The sequence below is a fragment of the Phasianus colchicus genome, chromosome 1 (assembly GCF_987193195.1).
Source record: "Phasianus colchicus chromosome 1, bPhaCol1.hap1.1, whole genome shotgun sequence".
Taxonomy (NCBI): Eukaryota; Metazoa; Chordata; class Aves; order Galliformes; family Phasianidae; genus Phasianus; species Phasianus colchicus.
This window is the reverse complement of record NC_143436.1, coordinates 76,332,051-76,355,299: the sequence shown is the minus strand read 5'-3', so window position 1 is coordinate 76,355,299 and position 23,249 is coordinate 76,332,051. Positions and strand designations below refer to the sequence as shown.

The following is a 23,249-nucleotide window of genomic DNA, read 5'->3' as shown; positions in this document are numbered from 1 at the left end:
AAAAGGCCATTGTGATGGGAGTCAGTGTGATCTTGAGGAGTGGAAAGCAGTATTCTTGAGATGAAACGTGAGGTATTTCTAAGAGTCCTGGTATTTCTGGGAGAAAATGTCTTGTTTTGGAGAGCCAAAGTCCCATTTTGGGGGCAGAAGCTGGTATTTCTGTGACACTGCCATCTTGATGGGGGTAAGTGTGATCTTGAGGAGTGTAAAGCAGCATTTTGGTTAGAAAATGGGAGCTCTTCCTAAGAGCAGTGCTATTTCTGGGAGAAAAGGAGCTCTACTGGGCATAAAAATGGCGTATCTGTGATAAAATGCCACATTTCTGAAAGAAACTGTCCTCTTGCGGAGTGTAATGCTGTATGTTCCGGAGGAAATGGGAAATATTCAGCAGAGTCCTGGTATTTCTGGGAGAAGAGGTCTGATGTGGGGGGGGGAAGGTGATGTATCTGTGAGAAAGCTGGTGTTTCTGGGAGAAAATGCCAGGTATTGGTGAGGAAACAGATGCTAGAGAGGGAAAAGGCTGGTATTTTGGGGAAAAAAGGCCGTTTTTTAAAGAATAAGCTGGCATTTCTGGGAGAATATGTCCCATCTTTGGGAGAAAACGGGTGTATGTGGGAGAAAATGTCGTGTATTTGGGAGAAAGCTGGTGTATGTGGGAGAAAAGGCCATTGTGATGGGAGTCAGTGTGATCTTGAGGAGTGGAAAGCAGTATTCTTGAGATGAAACGTGAGGTATTTCTAAGAGTCCTGGTATTTCTGGGAGAAAATGTCTTGTTTTGGAGAGCCAAAGTCCCATTTTGGGGGCAGAAGCTGGTATTTCTGTGACACTGCCATCTTGATGGGGGTAAGTGTGATCTTGAGGAGTGTAAAGCAGCATTTTGGTTAGAAAATGGGAGCTCTTCCTAAGAGCAGTGCTATTTCTGGGAGAAAAGGAGCTCTACTGGGCATAAAAATGGCGTATCTGTGATAAAATGCCACATTTCTGAAAGAAACTGTCCTCTTGCGGAGTGTAATGCTGTATGTTCCGGAGGAAATGGGAAATATTCAGCAGAGTCCTGGTATTTCTGGGAGAAGAGGTCTGATGTGGGGGGGGGAAGGTGATGTATCTGTGAGAAAGCTGGTGTTTCTGGGAGAAAATGCCAGGTATTGGTGAGGAAACAGATGCTAGAGAGGGAAAAGGCTGGTATTTTGGGGAAAAAAGGCCGTTTTTTAAAGAATAAGCTGGCATTTCTGGGAGAATATGTCCCATCTTTGGGAGAAAACAGGTGTATGTGGGAGAAAATGTCGTGTATTTGGGAGAAAGCTGGTGTATGTGGGAGAAAAGGCCATTGTGATGGGAGTCAGTGTGATCTTGAGGAGTGGAAAGCAGTATTCTTGAGATGAAACGTGAGGTATTTCTAAGAGTCCTGGTATTTCTGGGAGAAAATGTCTTGTTTTGGAGAGCCAAAGTCCCATTTTGGGGGCAGAAGCTGGTATTTCTGTGACACTGCCATCTTGATGGGGGTAAGTGTGATCTTGAGGAGTGTAAAGCAGCATTTTGGTTAGAAAATGGGAGCTCTTCCTAAGAGCAGTGCTATTTCTGGGAGAAAAGGAGCTCTACTGGGCATAAAAATGGCGTATCTGTGATAAAATGCCACATTTCTGAAAGAAACTGTCCTCTTGCGGAGTGTAATGCTGTATGTTCCGGAGGAAATGGGAAATATTCAGCAGAGTCCTGGTATTTCTGGGAGAAGAGGTCTGATGTGGGGGGGGGAAGGTGATGTATCTGTGAGAAAGCTGGTGTTTCTGGGAGAAAATGCCAGGTATTGGTGAGGAAACAGATGCTAGAGAGGGAAAAGGCTGGTATTTTGGGGAAAAAAGGCCGTTTTTTAAAGAATAAGCTGGCATTTCTGGGAGAATATGTCCCATCTTTGGGAGAAAACGGGTGTATGTGGGAGAAAATGTCGTGTATTTGGGAGAAAGCTGGTGTATGTGGGAGAAAAGGCCATTGTGATGGGAGTCAGTGTGATCTTGAGGAGTGGAAAGCAGTATTCTTGAGATGAAACGTGAGGTATTTCTAAGAGTCCTGGTATTTCTGGGAGAAAATGTCTTGTTTTGGAGAGCCAAAGTCCCATTTTGGGGGCAGAAGCTGGTATTTCTGTGACACTGCCATCTTGATGGGGGTAAGTGTGATCTTGAGGAGTGTAAAGCAGCATTTTGGTTAGAAAATGGGAGCTCTTCCTAAGAGCAGTGCTATTTCTGGGAGAAAAGGAGCTCTACTGGGCATAAAAATGGTGTATCTGTGATAAAATGCCACATTTCTGAAAGAAACTGTCCTCTTGCGGAGTGTAATGCTGTATGTTCCGGAGGAAATGGGAAATATTCAGCAGAGTCCTGGTATTTCTGGGAGAAGAGGTCTGATGTGGGGGGGGGAAGGTGATGTATCTGTGAGAAAGCTGGTGTTTCTGGGAGAAAATGCCAGGTATTGGTGAGGAAACAGATGCTAGAGAGGGAAAAGGCTGGTATTTTGGGGAAAAAAGGCCGTTTTTTAAAGAATAAGCTGGCATTTCTGGGAGAATATGTCCCATCTTTGGGAGAAAACGGGTGTATGTGGGAGAAAATGTCGTGTATTTGGGAGAAAGCTGGTGTATGTGGGAGAAAAGGCCATTGTGATGGGAGTCAGTGTGATCTTGAGGAGTGGAAAGCAGTATTCTTGAGATGAAACGTGAGGTATTTCTAAGAGTCCTGGTATTTCTGGGAGAAAATGTCTTGTTTTGGAGAGCCAAAGTCCCATTTTGGGGGCAGAAGCTGGTATTTCTCTGACACTGCCATCTTGATGGGGGTAAGTGTGATCTTGAGGAGTGTAAAGCAGCATTTTGGTTAGAAAATGGGAGCTCTTCCTAAGAGCAGTGCTATTTCTGGGAGAAAAGGAGCTCTACTGGGCATAAAAATGGCGTATCTGTGATAAAATGCCACATTTCTGAAAGAAACTGTCCTCTTGCGGAGTGTAATGCTGTATGTTCCGGAGGAAATGGGAAATATTCAGCAGAGTCCTGGTATTTCTGGGAGAAGAGGTCTGATGTGGGGGGGGGAAGGTGATGTATCTGTGAGAAAGCTGGTGTTTCTGGGAGAAAATGCCAGGTATTGGTGAGGAAACAGATGCTAGAGAGGGAAAAGGCTGGTATTTTGGGGAAAAAAGGCCGTTTTTTAAAGAATAAGCTGGCATTTCTGGGAGAATATGTCCCATCTTTGGGAGAAAACGGGTGTATGTGGGAGAAAATGTCGTGTATTTGGGAGAAAGCTGGTGTATGTGGGAGAAAAGGCCATTGTGATGGGAGTCAGTGTGATCTTGAGGAGTGGAAAGCAGTATTCTTGAGATGAAACGTGAGGTATTTCTAAGAGTCCTGGTATTTCTGGGAGAAAATGTCTTGTTTTGGAGAGCCAAAGTCCCATTTTGGGGGCAGAAGCTGGTATTTCTCTGACACTGCCATCTTGATGGGGGTAAGTGTGATCTTGAGGAGTGTAAAGCAGCATTTTGGTTAGAAAATGGGAGCTCTTCCTAAGAGCAGTGCTATTTCTGGGAGAAAAGGAGCTCTACTGGGCATAAAAATGGCGTATCTGTGATAAAATGCCACATTTCTGAAAGAAACTGTCCTCTTGCGGAGTGTAATGCTGTATGTTCCGGAGGAAATGGGAAATATTCAGCAGAGTCCTGGTATTTCTGGGAGAAGAGGTCTGATGTGGGGGGGGGAAGGTGATGTATCTGTGAGAAAGCTGGTGTTTCTGGGAGAAAATGCCAGGTATTGGTGAGGAAACAGATGCTAGAGAGGGAAAAGGCTGGTATTTTGGGGAAAAAAGGCCGTTTTTTAAAGAATAAGCTGGCATTTCTGGGAGAATATGTCCCATCTTTGGGAGAAAACAGGTGTATGTGGGAGAAAATGTCGTGTATTTGGGAGAAAGCTGGTGTATGTGGGAGAAAAGGCCATTGTGATGGGAGTCAGTGTGATCTTGAGGAGTGGAAAGCAGTATTCTTGAGATGAAACGTGAGGTATTTCTAAGAGTCCTGGTATTTCTGGGAGAAAATGTCTTGTTTTGGAGAGCCAAAGTCCCATTTTGGGGGCAGAAGCTGGTATTTCTGTGACACTGCCATCTTGATGGGGGTAAGTGTGATCTTGAGGAGTGTAAAGCAGCATTTTGGTTAGAAAATGGGAGCTCTTCCTAAGAGCAGTGCTATTTCTGGGAGAAAAGGAGCTCTACTGGGCATAAAAATGGCGTATCTGTGATAAAATGCCACATTTCTGAAAGAAACTGTCCTCTTGCGGAGTGTAATGCTGTATGTTCCGGAGGAAATGGGAAATATTCAGCAGAGTCCTGGTATTTCTGGGAGAAGAGGTCTGATGTGGGGGGGGGAAGGTGATGTATCTGTGAGAAAGCTGGTGTTTCTGGGAGAAAATGCCAGGTATTGGTGAGGAAACAGATGCTAGAGAGGGAAAAGGCTGGTATTTTGGGGAAAAAAGGCCGTTTTTTAAAGAATAAGCTGGCATTTCTGGGAGAATATGTCCCATCTTTGGGAGAAAACGGGTATATGTGGGAGAAAATGTCGTGTATTTGGGAGAAAGCTGGTGTATGTGGGAGAAAAGGCCATTGTGATGGGAGTCAGTGTGATCTTGAGGAGTGGAAAGCAGTATTCTTGAGATGAAACGTGAGGTATTTCTAAGAGTCCTGGTATTTCTGGGAGAAAATGTCTTGTTTTGGAGAGCCAAAGTCCCATTTTGGGGGCAGAAGCTGGTATTTCTCTGACACTGCCATCTTGATGGGGGTAAGTGTGATCTTGAGGAGTGTAAAGCAGCATTTTGGTTAGAAAATGGGAGCTCTTCCTAAGAGCAGTGCTATTTCTGGGAGAAAAGGAGCTCTACTGGGCATAAAAATGGCGTATCTGTGATAAAATGCCACATTTCTGAAAGAAACTGTCCTCTTGCGGAGTGTAATGCTGTATGTTCCGGAGGAAATGGGAAATATTCAGCAGAGTCCTGGTATTTCTGGGAGAAGAGGTCTGATGTGGGGGGGGGAAGGTGATGTATCTGTGAGAAAGCTGGTGTTTCTGGGAGAAAATGCCAGGTATTGGTGAGGAAAGAGATGCTAGAGAGGGAAAAGGCTGGTATTTTGGGGAAAAAAGGCCGTTTCTCAAAGAATAAGCTGGCATTTCTGGGAGAATATGTCCCATCTTTGGGAGAAAACGGGTGTATGTGGGAGAAAATGTCGTGTATTTGGGAGAAAGCTGGTGTATGTGGGAGAAAAGGCCATTGTGATGGGAGTCAGTGTGATCTTGAGGAGTGGAAAGCAGTATTCTTGAGATGAAACGTGAGGTATTTCTAAGAGTCCTGGTATTTCTGGGAGAAAATGTCTTGTTTTGGAGAGCCAAAGTCCCATTTTGGGGGCAGAAGCTGGTATTTCTGTGACACTGCCATCTTGATGGGGGTAAGTGTGATCTTGAGGAGTGTAAAGCAGCATTTTGGTTAGAAAATGGGAGCTCTTCCTAAGAGCAGTGCTATTTCTGGGAGAAAAGGAGCTCTACTGGGCATAAAAATGGTGTATCTGTGATAAAATGCCACATTTCTGAAAGAAACTGTCCTCTTGCGGAGTGTAATGCTGTATGTTCCGGAGGAAATGGGAAATATTCAGCAGAGTCCTGGTATTTCTGGGAGAAGAGGTCTGATGTGGGGGGGGGGAAGGTGATGTATCTGTGAGAAAGCTGGTGTTTCTGGGAGAAAATGCCAGGTATTGGTGAGGAAACAGATGCTAGAGAGGGAAAAGGCTGGTATTTTGGGGAAAAAAGGCCGTTTTTTAAAGAATAAGCTGGCATTTCTGGGAGAATATGTCCCATCTTTGGGAGAAAACGGGTGTATGTGGGAGAAAATGTCGTGTATTTGGGAGAAAGCTGGTGTATGTGGGAGAAAAGGCCATTGTGATGGGAGTCAGTGTGATCTTGAGGAGTGGAAAGCAGTATTCTTGAGATGAAACGTGAGGTATTTCTAAGAGTCCTGGTATTTCTGGGAGAAAATGTCTTGTTTTGGAGAGCCAAAGTCCCATTTTGGGGGCAGAAGCTGGTATTTCTCTGACACTGCCATCTTGATGGGGGTAAGTGTGATCTTGAGGAGTGTAAAGCAGCATTTTGGTTAGAAAATGGGAGCTCTTCCTAAGAGCAGTGCTATTTCTGGGAGAAAAGGAGCTCTACTGGGCATAAAAATGGCGTATCTGTGATAAAATGCCACATTTCTGAAAGAAACTGTCCTCTTGCGGAGTGTAATGCTGTATGTTCCGGAGGAAATGGGAAATATTCAGCAGAGTCCTGGTATTTCTGGGAGAAGAGGTCTGATGTGGGGGGGGGAAGGTGATGTATCTGTGAGAAAGCTGGTGTTTCTGGGAGAAAATGCCAGGTATTGGTGAGGAAACAGATGCTAGAGAGGGAAAAGGCTGGTATTTTGGGGAAAAAAGGCCGTTTTTTAAAGAATAAGCTGGCATTTCTGGGAGAATATGTCCCATCTTTGGGAGAAAACGGGTGTATGTGGGAGAAAATGTCGTGTATTTGGGAGAAAGCTGGTGTATGTGGGAGAAAAGGCCATTGTGATGGGAGTCAGTGTGATCTTGAGGAGTGGAAAGCAGTATTCTTGAGATGAAACGTGAGGTATTTCTAAGAGTCCTGGTATTTCTGGGAGAAAATGTCTTGTTTTGGAGAGCCAAAGTCCCATTCTGGGGGCAGAAGCTGGTATTTCTCTGACACTGCCATCTTGATGGGGGTAAGTGTGATCTTGAGGAGTGTAAAGCAGCATTTTGGTTAGAAAATGGGAGCTCTTCCTAAGAGCAGTGCTATTTCTGGGAGAAAAGGAGCTCTACTGGGCATAAAAATGGCGTATCTGTGATAAAATGCCACATTTCTGAAAGAAACTGTCCTCTTGCGGAGTGTAATGCTGTATGTTCCGGAGGAAATGGGAAATATTCAGCAGAGTCCTGGTATTTCTGGGAGAAGAGGTCTGATGTGGGGGGGGGAAGGTGATGTATCTGTGAGAAAGCTGGTGTTTCTGGGAGAAAATGCCAGGTATTGGTGAGGAAACAGATGCTAGAGAGGGAAAAGGCTGGTATTTTGGGGAAAAAAGGCCGTTTTTTAAAGAATAAGCTGGCATTTCTGGGAGAATATGTCCCATCTTTGGGAGAAAACGGGTGTATGTGGGAGAAAATGTCGTGTATTTGGGAGAAAGCTGGTGTATGTGGGAGAAAAGGCCATTGTGATGGGAGTCAGTGTGATCTTGAGGAGTGGAAAGCAGTATTCTTGAGATGAAACGTGAGGTATTTCTAAGAGTCCTGGTATTTCTGGGAGAAAATGTCTTGTTTTGGAGAGCCAAAGTCCCATTTTGGGGGCAGAAGCTGGTATTTCTCTGACACTGCCATCTTGATGGGGGTAAGTGTGATCTTGAGGAGTGTAAAGCAGCATTTTGGTTAGAAAATGGGAGCTCTTCCTAAGAGCAGTGCTATTTCTGGGAGAAAAGGAGCTCTACTGGGCATAAAAATGGCGTATCTGTGATAAAATGCCACATTTCTGAAAGAAACTGTCCTCTTGCGGAGTGTAATGCTGTATGTTCCGGAGGAAATGGGAAATATTCAGCAGAGTCCTGGTATTTCTGGGAGAAGAGGTCTGATGTGGGGGGGGGGAAGGTGATGTATCTGTGAGAAAGCTGGTGTTTCTGGGAGAAAATGCCAGGTATTGGTGAGGAAACAGATGCTAGAGAGGGAAAAGGCTGGTATTTTGGGGAAAAAAGGCCGTTTTTTAAAGAATAAGCTGGCATTTCTGGGAGAATATGTCCCATCTTTGGGAGAAAACGGGTGTATGTGGGAGAAAATGTCGTGTATTTGGGAGAAAGCTGGTGTATGTGGGAGAAAAGGCCATTGTGATGGGAGTCAGTGTGATCTTGAGGAGTGGAAAGCAGTATTCTTGAGATGAAACGTGAGGTATTTCTAAGAGTCCTGGTATTTCTGGGAGAAAATGTCTTGTTTTGGAGAGCCAAAGTCCCATTTTGGGGGCAGAAGCTGGTATTTCTGTGACACTGCCATCTTGATGGGGGTAAGTGTGATCTTGAGGAGTGTAAAGCAGCATTTTGGTTAGAAAATGGGAGCTCTTCCTAAGAGCAGTGCTATTTCTGGGAGAAAAGGAGCTCTACTGGGCATAAAAATGGCGTATCTGTGATAAAATGCCACATTTCTGAAAGAAACTGTCCTCTTGCGGAGTGTAATGCTGTATGTTCCGGAGGAAATGGGAAATATTCAGCAGAGTCCTGGTATTTCTGGGAGAAGAGGTCTGATGTGGGGGGGGGAAGGTGATGTATCTGTGAGAAAGCTGGTGTTTCTGGGAGAAAATGCCAGGTATTGGTGAGGAAACAGATGCTAGAGAGGGAAAAGGCTGGTATTTTGGGGAAAAAAGGCCGTTTTTTAAAGAATAAGCTGGCATTTCTGGGAGAATATGTCCCATCTTTGGGAGAAAACGGGTGTATGTGGGAGAAAATGTCGTGTATTTGGGAGAAAGCTGGTGTATGTGGGAGAAAAGGCCATTGTGATGGGAGTCAGTGTGATCTTGAGGAGTGGAAAGCAGTATTCTTGAGATGAAACGTGAGGTATTTCTAAGAGTCCTGGTATTTCTGGGAGAAAATGTCTTGTTTTGGAGAGCCAAAGTCCCATTTTGGGGGCAGAAGCTGGTATTTCTGTGACACTGCCATCTTGATGGGGGTAAGTGTGATCTTGAGGAGTGTAAAGCAGCATTTTGGTTAGAAAATGGGAGCTCTTCCTAAGAGCAGTGCTATTTCTGGGAGAAAAGGAGCTCTACTGGGCATAAAAATGGCGTATCTGTGATAAAATGCCACATTTCTGAAAGAAACTGTCCTCTTGCGGAGTGTAATGCTGTATGTTCCGGAGGAAATGGGAAATATTCAGCAGAGTCCTGGTATTTCTGGGAGAAGAGGTCTGATGTGGGGGGGGGAAGGTGATGTATCTGTGAGAAAGCTGGTGTTTCTGGGAGAAAATGCCAGGTATTGGTGAGGAAACAGATGCTAGAGAGGGAAAAGGCTGGTATTTTGGGGAAAAAAGGCCGTTTTTTAAAGAATAAGCTGGCATTTCTGGGAGAATATGTCCCATCTTTGGGAGAAAACGGGTGTATGTGGGAGAAAATGTCGTGTATTTGGGAGAAAGCTGGTGTATGTGGGAGAAAAGGCCATTGTGATGGGAGTCAGTGTGATCTTGAGGAGTGGAAAGCAGTATTCTTGAGATGAAACGTGAGGTATTTCTAAGAGTCCTGGTATTTCTGGGAGAAAATGTCTTGTTTTGGAGAGCCAAAGTCCCATTCTGGGGGCAGAAGCTGGTATTTCTCTGACACTGCCATCTTGATGGGGGTAAGTGTGATCTTGAGGAGTGTAAAGCAGCATTTTGGTTAGAAAATGGGAGCTCTTCCTAAGAGCAGTGCTATTTCTGGGAGAAAAGGAGCTCTACTGGGCATAAAAATGGCGTATCTGTGATAAAATGCCACATTTCTGAAAGAAACTGTCCTCTTGCGGAGTGTAATGCTGTATGTTCCGGAGGAAATGGGAAATATTCAGCAGAGTCCTGGTATTTCTGGGAGAAGAGGTCTGATGTGGGGGGGGGAAGGTGATGTATCTGTGAGAAAGCTGGTGTTTCTGGGAGAAAATGCCAGGTATTGGTGAGGAAACAGATGCTAGAGAGGGAAAAGGCTGGTATTTTGGGGAAAAAAGGCCGTTTTTTAAAGAATAAGCTGGCATTTCTGGGAGAATATGTCCCATCTTTGGGAGAAAACGGGTGTATGTGGGAGAAAATGTCGTGTATTTGGGAGAAAGCTGGTGTATGTGGGAGAAAAGGCCATTGTGATGGGAGTCAGTGTGATCTTGAGGAGTGGAAAGCAGTATTCTTGAGATGAAACGTGAGGTATTTCTAAGAGTCCTGGTATTTCTGGGAGAAAATGTCTTGTTTTGGAGAGCCAAAGTCCCATTCTGGGGGCAGAAGCTGGTATTTCTCTGACACTGCCATCTTGATGGGGGTAAGTGTGATCTTGAGGAGTGTAAAGCAGCATTTTGGTTAGAAAATGGGAGCTCTTCCTAAGAGCAGTGCTATTTCTGGGAGAAAAGGAGCTCTACTGGGCATAAAAATGGTGTATCTGTGATAAAATGCCACATTTCTGAAAGAAACTGTCCTCTTGCGGAGTGTAATGCTGTATGTTCCGGAGGAAATGGGAAATATTCAGCAGAGTCCTGGTATTTCTGGGAGAAGAGGTCTGATGTGGGGGGGGGAAGGTGATGTATCTGTGAGAAAGCTGGTGTTTCTGGGAGAAAATGCCAGGTATTGGTGAGGAAACAGATGCTAGAGAGGGAAAAGGCTGGTATTTTGGGGAAAAAAGGCCGTTTTTTAAAGAATAAGCTGGCATTTCTGGGAGAATATGTCCCATCTTTGGGAGAAAACGGGTGTATGTGGGAGAAAATGTCGTGTATTTGGGAGAAAGCTGGTGTATGTGGGAGAAAAGGCCATTGTGATGGGAGTCAGTGTGATCTTGAGGAGTGGAAAGCAGTATTCTTGAGATGAAACGTGAGGTATTTCTAAGAGTCCTGGTATTTCTGGGAGAAAATGTCTTGTTTTGGAGAGCCAAAGTCCCATTTTGGGGGCAGAAGCTGGTATTTCTGTGACACTGCCATCTTGATGGGGGTAAGTGTGATCTTGAGGAGTGTAAAGCAGCATTTTGGTTAGAAAATGGGAGCTCTTCCTAAGAGCAGTGCTATTTCTGGGAGAAAAGGAGCTCTACTGGGCATAAAAATGGTGTATCTGTGATAAAATGCCACATTTCTGAAAGAAACTGTCCTCTTGCGGAGTGTAATGCTGTATGTTCCGGAGGAAATGGGAAATATTCAGCAGAGTCCTGGTATTTCTGGGAGAAGAGGTCTGATGTGGGGGGGGGAAGGTGATGTATCTGTGAGAAAGCTGGTGTTTCTGGGAGAAAATGCCAGGTATTGGTGAGGAAACAGATGCTAGAGAGGGAAAAGGCTGGTATTTTGGGGAAAAAAGGCCGTTTTTTAAAGAATAAGCTGGCATTTCTGGGAGAATATGTCCCATCTTTGGGAGAAAACGGGTGTATGTGGGAGAAAATATCGTGTATTTGGGAGAAAGCTGGTGTATGTGGGAGAAAAGGCCATTGTGATGGGAGTCAGTGTGATCTTGAGGAGTGGAAAGCAGTATTCTTGAGATGAAACGTGAGGTATTTCTAAGAGTCCTGGTATTTCTGGGAGAAAATGTCTTGTTTTGGAGAGCCAAAGTCCCATTCTGGGGGCAGAAGCTGGTATTTCTCTGACACTGCCATCTTGATGGGGGTAAGTGTGATCTTGAGGAGTGTAAAGCAGCATTTTGGTTAGAAAATGGGAGCTCTTCCTAAGAGCAGTGCTATTTCTGGGAGAAAAGGAGCTCTACTGGGCATAAAAATGGCGTATCTGTGATAAAATGCCACATTTCTGAAAGAAACTGTCCTCTTGCGGAGTGTAATGCTGTATGTTCCGGAGGAAATGGGAAATATTCAGCAGAGTCCTGGTATTTCTGGGAGAAGAGGTCTGATGTGGGGGGGGGAAGGTGATGTATCTGTGAGAAAGCTGGTGTTTCTGGGAGAAAATGCCAGGTATTGGTGAGGAAACAGATGCTAGAGAGGGAAAAGGCTGGTATTTTGGGGAAAAAAGGCCGTTTTTTAAAGAATAAGCTGGCATTTCTGGGAGAATATGTCCCATCTTTGGGAGAAAACGGGTGTATGTGGGAGAAAATGTCGTGTATTTGGGAGAAAGCTGGTGTATGTGGGAGAAAAGGCCATTGTGATGGGAGTCAGTGTGATCTTGAGGAGTGGAAAGCAGTATTCTTGAGATGAAACGTGAGGTATTTCTAAGAGTCCTGGTATTTCTGGGAGAAAATGTCTTGTTTTGGAGAGCCAAAGTCCCATTTTGGGGGCAGAAGCTGGTATTTCTGTGAAACTGCCATCTTGATGGGGGTAAGTGTGATCTTGAGGAGTGTAAAGCAGCATTTTGGTTAGAAAATGGGAGCTCTTCCTAAGAGCAGTGCTATTTCTGGGAGAAAAGGAGCTCTACTGGGCATAAAAATGGTGTATCTGTGATAAAATGCCACATTTCTGAAAGAAACTGTCCTCTTGCGGAGTGTAATGCTGTATGTTCCGGAGGAAATGGGAAATATTCAGCAGAGTCCTGGTATTTCTGGGAGAAGAGGTCTGATGTGGGGGGGGGAAGGTGATGTATCTGTGAGAAAGCTGGTGTTTCTGGGAGAAAATGCCAGGTATTGGTGAGGAAACAGATGCTAGAGAGGGAAAAGGCTGGTATTTTGGGGAAAAAAGGCCGTTTTTTAAAGAATAAGCTGGCATTTCTGGGAGAATATGTCCCATCTTTGGGAGAAAACGGGTGTATGTGGGAGAAAATGTCGTGTATTTGGGAGAAAGCTGGTGTATGTGGGAGAAAAGGCCATTGTGATGGGAGTCAGTGTGATCTTGAGGAGTGGAAAGCAGTATTCTTGAGATGAAAAGTGAGGTATGTTTTCTCCCAAAGATGGGACATATTCTCCCAGAAATGCCAGCTTATTCTTTAAAAAACGGCCTTTTTTCCCCAAAATACCAGCTTTCTCACAAACACCTGTCATTTTCCAACCAAGTCTGCTACTATCTCCCAGAAACAGCCGGTTTCCGAGAAATACCTGACGTTTGCTCTCCCAAATACTACTTGACACTCCTCCAGAGGACATTGTCTCCCCTATTTACCACGTTGTCTCCCCAAGAGACCACTTGGCACACCAAAAAGACCACCGTTGCTCTCCAGTACAAGATCTTCTTTCCCACCGGTTCCCACTTTTCTCCCCCAGCTATGTCATTTCCTCCCAGAAATGCCACTTTTCCCTTGGAAATTTCACCTTCTCTTCCAAAAAGAGGAGATTTGCTCCCAGAAATACCCCTTCTCTTACAACTGCCACACGCTTTCTCCCCAAAAAGCCTCCATGACAATGCCAAATGGGACACTTGCAGCCAAGAAGAGGACACCTTCTCTCAGAATGACCACTTTTCTCCCCAAGAGAGGAGATTTTCTCCCAAGTGGATGACATTTGCTGTAAGAAAGACCTGTTTTCTTCCCTCAAGAGGACATTGTCTTTCCCACTGAGGACATTTACTCCCAGAAGTGCCGCTACTCTTTGAAACACCTCCATTTCCTCCCAAATCTACTCCATGACACGCCTCAGGATGACACTTACTCCCCGATTTGGGGCATTTTCTCCCAGAAATACCACTTCTCTCCCAAAGGGATGGCCTTTTCCCTCTCTAGCATCTCTTTCCTCACCAATACCTGGCATTTTCTCCCAGAAACACCAGCTTTCTCACAGATACATCACCTTCCCCCCCCCACATCAGACCTCTTCTCCCAGAAATACCAGGACTCTGCTGAATATTTCCCATTTCCTCCGGAACATACAGCATTACACTCCGCAAGAGGACAGTTTCTTTCAGAAATGTGGCATTTTATCACAGATACACCATTTTTATGCCCAGTAGAGCTCCTTTTCTCCCAGAAATAGCACTGCTCTTAGGAAGAGCTCCCATTTTCTAACCAAAATGCTGCTTTACACTCCTCAAGATCACACTTACCCCCATCAAGATGGCAGTGTCACAAGTGTTGTGTTTAATAGAAGATGTTATGGTGGATTGCATGTCTTGCTTTACTGAATTCACTAAGTAGGGAACCGGTTCTCTGGGTGTCTTTGTTCCACTTTGGGATAATGTTGCCTGAAGATCATAACTGTGAAATACACCTCAAGTTCTTCACTAAACTCCAGTTTTATACAGACTTCAGGAGAGAGAACGTAATTGCTAATAGAACAAGTTAAACGTGCTTAAAAAGCTCTCTGTGTGTTTTTTGTTGCTGTTGTTTGTTTGTTTGTGGAAAATACTCTTCCTTTATTTAATTCTGGAATTTTCCCAAGAAATTATTGGAAGTTGTCATATAAGAAGAGTAATAAAGACCATATTCTAGGAACTTGTTTCACAGATTGTACCAGTTACCCCCAAGAATATGCTGCTCCACTAGCATATGTTTTATAACTTTCATAGAGTAATTTTCAAGATGGTAATGTGGAGTTTACACTTCTGTGAACCTGTTAGCTATATTTTCCAGCTCTTAAGTCTCTTGCCAAAGCAGCATTTGTTTCATGCAGATTTTTGCATCAGGCTTCCAACTTCTTCCTCAGGCTAGATGTTGGCCTAGTGCAAGTGGAGCTGAGAACATACAATGATGAGAGAATGGAGTGGTGTTCCCACTGATGTTTAACGACTCGTAGTTGCAGCATTGTGATCAGACTGTATTGTGTTAGTGTGCATGTGAGTCTAGGATTTACAGCCTTCTGCAGCTCTGCATGTAGTCTCTTCAGTTTTTTGTGATGGCTATTGTCTCCGAACATATGGAGATCTACAGATGATAATTGTCCTCTTGCATATGAAGTTAGAGACTCCCTCTACTGTGTAGAACAAATTAAACATTTGCTAGTTAACATGAGAGGTTTTTTTATGTTAAAAAATTCTTTTTATATTTATAAAAAATAGAAACATAATGCACTCCTAAACAAATTCTCAGAAGATAACCATTAAGAAAGATAATGAAAATGCTTGACTGAGATTGCATATGTGTTAATGCTAATATCAGACAATGAAAAAAAAAAATCAAACCTTATGTCCACATCCTGCTCATAATATTTAACATATACAGCTGAGATGATTTATGGAAGACTGTCTCAAACTTGTCTATTAGACATTTTACTGGAAATTTTTTAATGTAGTAAAGGACCAGTGATTACTTGAGAATGACTATTCTTCAGTAAGTCTTGTCTCACAGGAGACTTGTTAACAGGCTTGGAGCTTGTTATTATCTTCAAGAGAACATAGCAAGGAATTAAATAACAAAGCTACAAAGCCCATCGTTTTGAACATCGTTTTGAACAGATTGATGCTTTTGTTTTGTTCATAACTCACGGACTTTGCATGTTCATAAAAGCTGTTACATACTTTGGAAACTTCAGGCATACCTTCAGTCCTCCTCTGTATTCGATTCCTACTGACTTCATAGTAACTGCTGTTCCCAGCAGAGCTCAATGACAGCCGGCGCAGGATCGGGGCTGAATTTGAGGTAGCAGTCACTGGCTGAAAGGAATTCCTGTAATATGCTGCACTCCCCGAAGTACGATATTCAGTGGAATTTTGACGGGCTGGGCTTGACAGATTTACTGAATTAAGTGCAGAATCCATAGAGTCCTCAGAAAAGCGATGCTCTTTGGAAGTGCTGTTTTCTTCTATACGTAACGTTTCTGCTACAGAAAACAAAAGCATCAATCTGTTCTCTTGAAGATAATAACAAGCTTGTAAAAAAGGGCTGATCTGAAATAATAAACACATTTTCCTTACTCTGTCTTGTATCTGAACAGGTATTAACCAGACCCAGTTGTACCACAGCACTGGTAAAATACTGAAAGCAGAAGGCACTGCCATGTGATCTTATGCTGTAAGGCAGGCCCTGTAAGTAATAGACTCTGATTTAAGAACTGTTCAGAAAATCCTGGACTCCCAGTGATATAAAGTATACTCCACCAGGACTATCTTAATAAAGTAGTTCACAAACATACATTCTTGACTATGCTTAAGGAGTTACAAAAGTGATAGAATCTCACTGCAGGTTACTTCAGTTCTTTCTCCCTACCCTAGGTTCACAAACAAGTGAAGAAACAAAAAAATTAGAAACATCTTCACATACCAGTTATCATTTCTGCAAGCCGAGATTACAGCTTTGAGAGTGCGGGAGATATTTCCATCCTCCTGATGGCTGAGCCAAGAGGGAAAAAGGGGAGGGGAACAAAAAACGTCCATCTATGAGGCGAAAGCTCCCGAACGAGAAGCCCCGGGCACAATCCCGCGGCACCAACCCCGGCCCGCAGCGGGGGCCCGGCCACCGCCCTCAGCGGCCCCACCCGCAGCCCCGCGCCCGTTGCTCGGCAGCTGCGAGCCAACCGAGCCTGCCGGGAAGGCGGAGGGGCAGCACCACGGATAGCTCCTATTGGTCGAAGGAGGTGAGGGCGGAGCTCGAGGACGGCCGTCTTCTTCGCTATTGGCGGAGAGAGCCGTCAGTGCGGGGCGGGGGGCGGGGCCTCGCGGCTAGCGGGGTCGCGTTGAACTCCGCGTTAGGGCGGGGGAACGGAGCGAGGGAGCGGCGGCGGTCGAGGGTAAGCGAGCCGCCGGCTGCGAGGAGAGCGGCGCGAGGTAGGGAGCGGCGCGGGGGCCGTCCTCACCTGTCACCGGGCGCTCAGCCCTCCCTCCTCGCGGCCCCCGGGCTCCGGCCGCGGGCGCGGTCCCTCGCGGTAGCGGCCGGGCTGGGGCTGTGCTTTCGTCTAAGGGGACCCTCGTCCGAGGGAGGGCGGCAGGCAGGCAGGCAGGCTGTGCGCGCGGTGCCACCGGCTGTGCGCCGCTGCGCGGACGGATGCCGGCTGCCCTCAGGTAGGTGGGAGGGGGGCGGAGAGGGCAGACCCCGGGAAGGCCGCCTCTGGGCGCGAGGGCTCCCCGCCGCCGTCGCTGCGGCAGGCGGCACCTCGGAGTGGCGCTGCGCGAGGGGGGGAGCGGCTGGGGGCTGCGGCTGGGGGCTGCGGCTGGGGGCTGCGGCTGGGGGCCGCCTCCGTGCGCGGGGCGGGGGGAGTTGCGAGGGCAGAGCCGCGCGATTTCTTATTTGTATAGCCGCGCTTCTTTTCACAGCAACGTGAATAGCTGTAAAACACATAATTCTACCTAAATTAAGTTGTTTAAATTGGAGATAAACAGATGTCTTAGACCTGCTTCTCTTTTTTTGCTGGAAGAAGTGAAGTCAATCACATTCTCTTACAAACAGGGCCTGGGTGTCCCTGTAGACAGCAGGGTGACCACAAACCAGCAATGTGGCCTTGTGGTCAAGAAGGCCAATGGTATCCTGGGATGCATTAAAAAGAATGTGGCCAGCAGGTTGAGTGAGGTGAGTGAGCAAAGTATTATTTACTAACCAGCTAACTGCAGGAGAAGACTCTTAACAGAATAGAAATTTATGTTCTTAACATGCTCCTTTTTGAAGAAAATGGTAGAAAAGACAGAAGTGAGGAATAGAGGATACTTAAACCAACCTGGATCCACTAGAAAACTTCAAAGTAGGGACAGTTACAAAAGCTCAGCTATTCCATTGAGGGAGTAAGCACAAAAAGAAAGACTGAAGCCTTTAGCTAGCAGTTTGTCAGAAAACAGTCTTAAATATGCGCAAGGGTGGAAAGAGACTTCCTATTTCCTTAAATGCAAGCAGATTGAAACAGTTTCTTTTGATTTCTGTATCTATGATTTTCATAAGCAGTTGCAAGAACGGTGTTCTCAGATTGGATGTTATGAGTAAATGCTTGTGTTGCATTTAAGGAAATAATAAACAGCAACTATTTCTCATCCAAGAAAAAGACAAACACGTAAGCTGAATGAGCAGCTTATATACATATATCCCCTAGATATCTGTAGCACTCCCATGGTGTTAGCTTATTAACATTACAGGGATTATTAACATTACATTCTATTTTTTTCTCTCCAAAGCATTCATAGTTGCTTTCATGTTTAAACTTGTGTCTTTCTGTAAGGGTTGATCAGGAAATCACTTTAATTTCTGTATTTTTAAGAATCTAGGCGTTCCTAAAATAGTTGGTGGATTACATGAGCAATGTGGGTAGGAAATAAATGTATTATTACCCTGAATTTGAGATAGATCTGTTCAAGGCTTTCTTCTGTACAGTACTGCAGCCTTCACAAAGCCCTGCTCACAGTATGTATAGTTTGATTACTGCTTTTTTTCTTTATGTATTTTGCATAGTACATAACAGTAATGAAGAATAAGATATAAGATAAACATGTACAGTAGAAATAAAGTGCAATGATTCTTCTTGGACAGATGTGCAACTTCTGAGATGTCTGTAGGACAAATTCCAGCTTTTGAAAAGCATAGCACAGCTAACAGTTCTGTAGAGTGTCTATAAACTCCTCTTTCTGGTTTATTTGGATGTGAATTTTCTGTTTGCTTGTTTTGTTTGTTAGTTGATTACATTCTGTTGCCTGTGACATTAAAGCAAAATCTACATATGTAGATTTGGTAGTGTTAGAGGTTTACCACTAAACTGTGGCATGCTAGTTTAATCTGATGATTCACTTCTGAGAATATAAAAACAGAAGTGAACTTTGCTTTCAGATGAATTATTTAAATTTCTTCCGCTCTTCAAAAACAGAATCAGTTTCACTTATGAAATCAACATGGATGTTTATGTTTCTTACAAAAAAACTTTTATTCTTCTAGTTTTGAACCTGATTTAGCATGAAAAATACTAAGCTGAAACTACTATTTTTGTTAACCACGTTTATGTTAATGGCACTTAAGCAATCCAACCAGGATCAAAGCTCCATTGTAGGAACTGTGCAGATGCATAGCAGTAGACATATCCTGCCCTAAAGAAAAAGCAAAAATAAATAACGTAATGAAATGGAACACAAAGTAACTGGTAAAGTTATAAGAAGCATCATAGGGGGAAAAAAAAATAGATGGACAAAGAATAAAAAAGAGGTTTGAGACAAAAATAAAAATGTTCTTACTGTCAGATTTCAGAAGTTGTACAAGGAAAAGGAGTAAAAAATTAAATTTATACAACGAGGATGTCCAGAAAATCTAAGAAGTTAATCTTGATTTTACATTGAACAAAAATAGAATGAATAAAAATCCTTAGGTCTCACAAATACGTATGTTATGATCATAAATGCACCATTAAGAGTCTTTCAACATCTTCTTAAGCAATTTATTCATTTTATCTTTAGAGGGTAACAATGTGGAGCAAAAAAGTTTTGCAGTCCTCTGTGATAGAACAAGTGGCAGCAAACCTTTGAGGAGAAAGAGTAAGATGGATGGCCTTAAACAGTTTTTGCTTTTATTAATGGAGCCTGATTTGTTTTCACAGAAATGAGGCAAATAATAAACATACACAGAAAGGAGAGTAGGAGATAGAAGGACAACAAGAAAAAAAAAATGGAGTGTCAAATTTTCTCCCAAATGGACTTGCAAGAGTTGACAGTGACTTACTAGAGCATTAATTTCTTCTTTACAGCTTTATTCAGGTCTAAGACAGAAAAAAAGAACATGCACACGAGTCTTCCAATCCATATTTTCTATGTTATTTAAAGTAATAAGGTTATGTATGGTATTTTATGTTGGTTTCATTTACATTTGCAGGTACTAAAATCTAACAAGTTTCTCAAAACCTGTAACAGAAAAATGCTGAGAAGAATCAAATTTATTGCTCTCTCTCTTCACATACATTGGGCTTATGATCCTCCCACTTCAGTGGCTGCTCTTCCATGTATTACTGAGTGCAATCATGTACAAATATAAGATAAACATTTTCTTTAAAGTATTTATAGTATGTTGCGCTCAAATAAATATTTGAGAAAATAAAGAAATAACCTGACAGCTATTAATCAGAGTTTTATTGCCTTTAATATATGATCCATCCTGATATAGCAATTATTGTTGTTTTAGTAAATGCATTACCTCACTTTTACAGGTTTATTTTCAGCCAGTATATCTATCCTTTTGCTCAACACAACAGAGGACTTTCCAATAGCCAAAAAACATTCTGCCTTTAAATTAAATTAATCTTCTTGGAAATATTACTCTTCCAACTCTCCTGTTCTGTATGTCAGCTACTGCTCAAAGCTGTCTACTGTTCCTCCTGTTAACCATACAGTTATTAAAACTTGGTATATGAATACCTTTTCATCATATTTATCCACAATAAATGAATGAGACTTCTCCCCATAGAATCTTTCTATGAAACTTTCCATCCCTCTGTCTTTCTGCTAAATCTCAAATAATCTGAACTGCAGTTCATTTAGATATTAGACCTCAGGTTCAGATAACATCCTTGAGGTAATAAAATGTTATTGTCTGACAGATCTAAAGTGATATTTTTCCTGTAGAAAATTCCATGGGGCACTTACACTGAAACTGAGAAGTGTTTTTCCTTCTCTTGCTGAGTGAGGGTTTAAATAGGAAATGCATATACACAGAGCAAAATTTGGAAGGTAACATTTCCCATCAGGTCTTTTCAGTATTACAGAGCAAGAAAAAGATTTTTAAGACTTGCATGTGCTGATTAAGGTGATTGAATTTTTTCTACTATTATTTTCCTTTTAGTTTAGCAATAAAGAAATACATTAAAAAAATGCAGTAGGGGAAAGATCTGCCCATGGATTTGTTGTATTTGTGCATATCTAAATAGCAGTACAGGCATCTTGTCATCCCAAGGACAGCATGGAGTATTCATATAATATAAAGAGAGATGATGGGGATTTTCTAATAACTAAATTGGAAATCAGAAAAATCAGAAATGTTACTTTTTTTTTTTTTTTTTTTTTTCCCAATTTACCAGTTTGCAAGCAATGCCTCCTTTTCCATAAAGACAGCTCTTCAAGAAAGCCCATTTCTAACACTCACAGACCTGTGCAGAACACCGTTTTTCATAGATGACAGACAGTAACTTTACAATAACATCAGCCATTTCTTTCAACACTGTCACAAATACCATTCAACAACAAATAGCATTCAACTAGGCCTCAACTGCCTAATTTCATTGAAGCCTGTATACCTTTCATTCAGTGTTAACATTACTTGAAAAAAAGTGTTTGGACGTTACATTATATTATCCTCAGTTCATCGTGTTGTAGCAGATCTAATCTTTAATGAAAACGAGACATGTAGGAATCCTATTTGAACTTTTCTTTTATCTTCACTCTTATTTCAAAAAGAAAGTTGTTGATTAAACACACCTAGTGACAAACCAACATGTGATTATCATCTATAATAAATGATACTCCTGCTTGGTAGTATAATTGTATTTGCTTTTCTTGTTGCCTTTGCTTGCTTCATCCACACCAGTAGATGTGTTGAGAAAACTGACTGGGAGAAAAGAGGTCATTCCCTGGTCCTGGTTACAAAGACAGCACAGACACAGCCCATGGTGACTGAAAAACAAGGAATAAAGAGGTTCAAGACTGTACTGCAAAAGTGTATTGCAACTGCAGGTTGCTTAAAGAAGTAGAAGCAAAGGGAATGTCCACAGGTTTGAAAAAGTGGCCTGCAACTACACAATATTCATTGTTTCAGAAAGGAGATTTAACGATGCAAAATCTTTGGCAAGAAAACAGTTGTTTTTAGGGATCAAATAGAGAGAGAAATAGTGCTGGGGACCTAGACTCCATTTAGGACATAATACTTGTCTTGTCTCTACACATGAAAATATTTTAAATTACTAGCTGAGAGATCAGGGGTCCTGAACCATGGTATGTTCATTATTGTTGATTGCATGTACTGTGTCATATCACTTAAAAAATTAAAAACATTAATGGCACTGAAATTTCAAACTGGGTGCACGTACCACTGTGCATAACAACTGACAAGCTATTATCTACGTTGATTAAAACTCTTAGTGCTAGTGTTTTAGCTTCTCCAAAAGCAAGGAATAAACAATTTGAATGTAGGCTTTATCAGTATTTGTACTTGTAATAAAACCAGGAATATTCATAGAATCATAGAATCATAGAATTTTTTTTTGAGTTGGAAGGGACTCTTACAGACCATTGAGTCCAGTTCCCCAGTAATGAACAGGGACACCCACAGAGGTCAGAGACCTCAGAGGCCTGTCCAGCCTGACCATGAATATCTCCCCACTGCCATAATGTTGTCTTGCCCCAGACCTATACAAGACTACAAAGTGAGTCACCAGCTCTGGATTCCTACTTAGGAGGGGTTTGCCATCAAGATAGACAGCAAGTCTCCATGTAACCCTCTCCTCTAGGCATCAGCCCTGGGAAACATGCTGCCAAATATTCTTCAGAAAAGCATCTTAGAGAGGTTTCTGTGAGCAGATGGGGGACATTTGATGAAGCAAACGGATGCTGGGTAAGCAGTAATTCTCACTCAACAACCAGCCTGGGGGCTCCGTTCTTTCTTCATTTCCATTCTTTCTGATGGAAATGTCCTTGAAACTTAATTGAGTTTGCATGGAATTTTACACTTTTTGGATTTCTAATGTTTCTCATCATTAATCCTTAAATATGTGTTCCACAATACCACTAACCAATTATAGAAAAATAATTTAAAATAATCATGTATCAAACTTTTTTAAAATTCTATTTGGAAGGTAGGAGACCTAATTACAGGCATGGGACTTTAATGTATGTGCTGAAAACTGAAACTCAATATCTACTTTTTCATTGCTCTTCAGCAACCTGAGCAAATAGATTACCTCCTGTGATAGGTTTCTGACAGTCCCTCTTAGTTTGACAGTTATTTTAGAGAGAGTCACTTTTGTATATAATGAAAGGAAAAGTTGCCAAGCATACGTACATATTTTATGTTTCTTAAAACTTAAAAGCTAGAGGAAAGACTCCATTTCTAGTCATGCCATTTTAAAATCAGAGTATTTGTACCGTCCGCCAGGTTTACATCAATGACACAGAATGGCATCTAGCCCAAGGGCTGAGTTACATTTCTTGCACAGGAAGGGCAGCTTTTATAATTGAGTGTATCAGTTACTGCTTTGAACTTTTTTTGTGTTACTACATTCATGTGAAAATATGATGTGCATTTTCACATCTTCTATGTATGCCAAAAGAATTAAAAGCAATTTCTATCGAAGTGTTTCCTTGAAATTGCAACATAAAAAATATATAAATATTAAAAACAATAAAACAAAACAAGACATTTTCTCCCAGAAATACCAGGACTCTTAGAAATACCTCACGTTTCATCTCAAGAATACTGCTTTCCACTCCTCAAGATCACACTGACTCCCATCACAATGGCCTTTTCTCCCACATACACCAGCTTTCTCCCAAATACACGACGTTTTCTCCCACATACACCCGTTTTCTCCCAAAGATGGGACATATTCTCCCAGAAATGCCAGCTTATTCTTTAAAAAACGGCCTTTTTTCCCCAAAATACCAGCCTTTTCCCTCTCTAGCATCTGTTTCCTCACCAATACCTGGCATTTTCTCCCAGAAACACCAGCTTTCTCACAGATACATCACCTTCCCCCCCCCACATCAGACCTCTTCTC

At 42.7% G+C, this 23,249-nt stretch overlaps 1 long non-coding RNA gene across 1 annotated transcript; it reads left to right on the top strand.

The window, feature by feature from the left end:
- Positions 1 to 16,232: 16,232 nt before the first annotated feature.
- On the top strand, positions 16,233 to 19,711 carry LOC149919749 (uncharacterized). Its single transcript, XR_016463690.1, has 3 exons — positions 16,233 to 16,353; positions 16,973 to 17,092; positions 19,361 to 19,711. It is a non-coding gene; the product is annotated as an uncharacterized LOC149919749 (long non-coding RNA).
- The last annotated feature ends 3,538 nt before the right edge of the window (positions 19,712 to 23,249 follow it).